Source organism: Empidonax traillii, unplaced genomic scaffold, assembly GCF_003031625.1.
Source record: "Empidonax traillii isolate 1590-97213 ecotype Southwest subspecies unplaced genomic scaffold, ASM303162v1 scaffold774:size298837, whole genome shotgun sequence".
Taxonomy (NCBI): domain Eukaryota; kingdom Metazoa; phylum Chordata; class Aves; order Passeriformes; family Tyrannidae; genus Empidonax; species Empidonax traillii.
Genome location: NW_020955967.1, coordinates 9,349 through 10,951, shown reverse-complemented (window position 1 = coordinate 10,951; position 1,603 = coordinate 9,349).

The window sequence follows — 1,603 nt, the reverse complement described above, 5'->3', positions numbered from 1 at the left end:
TTTCCAGGAGTATATTATGGGAGATAGTGTCAAAGGCTTTGCTGAAGTCCAGATAGACCACATCCACAGCCTGCCCCTCATCCACCAGGTGGGTCACCTGATTGTAAAAGGAGATCAGGTTGGTCAAACAGGATCTGCCCCTCCTAAACCCATGTTGACTGGGTCTGATCCCTTGTCCATCCTGTAGCTGCTGTGTGATTGCACACAGGATGATCTGCTCCATAACTTTGCCAGGCACCGAGGTCAGGCTGACAGGCCTGTAGTTACTAGGGTCAGCCTTGCAGCCTTTTTTATGGATTGGGGTGATATTTGCCAACTTCCGATCATCTGGGACCTCCCCAGTGAGCCAGGATTGTTGGAAGATGATGGAGAGCGGCTTGGCAAGCTCTTCTGCCAGCTCCCTCATTACCCTAGGATGGATCCCATCTGGTCCTATAGACTTGTAAGGATCCAGATGATTCAGTAAGTCACCAGCTATTTCCTCCCAGAATACAAGGGGGCTATTTGGTTTCCTATCTCTGTCTACCAGCTCCAGAGGCCAGTTGCCTTGAGGGCCACCTGTCTTACTGGTAAAAACTGAGGCAAAGTAGGTGTTAAGTACCTCAGCCTTCTCCTCATCTCTATTAACTATGTTTCCATCCAAGTCCATCAAAGAATGGAGGTTTTCTTTGCCCCTCCTGTTATTAATGTATTTATAGAAGGACTTTTTGTTATCCCTAACAGAAGTGGCCAGTTTAACTTCAAATTGCGCTTTTACATCCCTGCTTTTCTTTCTGCATGATCTAACTGTCTTCCTGAATTCTTCGTAAGTAGCCAGCCCTTTCTTCCATAGTCTGTAAGCTCTCTTTTTATCCCTGATTTCCTTCAGAATCTTCCTTTTTAACCAAGCTGGTTGTCATCCCTCCTGAACCCCCTTGTTTTTAAGGGTTGTTTCCCAGGGTATGCTCTGGACTAGACTTCTGAATAGGTCAAAATCTGCCCTCCAGAAGTCCAGCGTAGAGGTTTTATTGTTGGCTCGCCTTGAATCTCCGAGTATTGAAAATTCTATTATTTCATGGTCACTATTTCCCAGGTGGCCTTCAACGACTACATCTCCCACCAGCCCCTCTCTGTTTGTAAACAGCAGGTCTAGCGGGGCCTTACCCCTGGTAGGTTCATTTACCAGTTGATGAAGGAAATTGTCCTCTATACACTCCAGGAACCTCTTAGACTGCCTCTTCTCTGTAGTATTGAGCTCCCAGCAGATATCCGGCAGGTTAAAGTCACCCACAAGGACAAGGGCTGACAATTTCAAGACATCCGCCAGCTGCTTGTAAAATAATTCATCCCCTTCGTCATCCTGGTAGGGTGGTCTGTAACAGACACCTATGATGATGTCGGCCTTGTTGGTCTTCCCCCTGATTCTGACCCACAGGCACTCGACCTTATTGTTGCTGATCTCAAGTTCAACAGAGTCAAGAGACTCTCTAACATATAAAGCCACCCCTCCACCTCTCCTACCCTGCCTGTTCTTTCTGAAGAACTTGTAGCCTTCCATAGCAGCACTCCAGTCATGCGAGTCATCCCACCACGTTTCTGTGATGGCGACTACATCGTGGCCTTC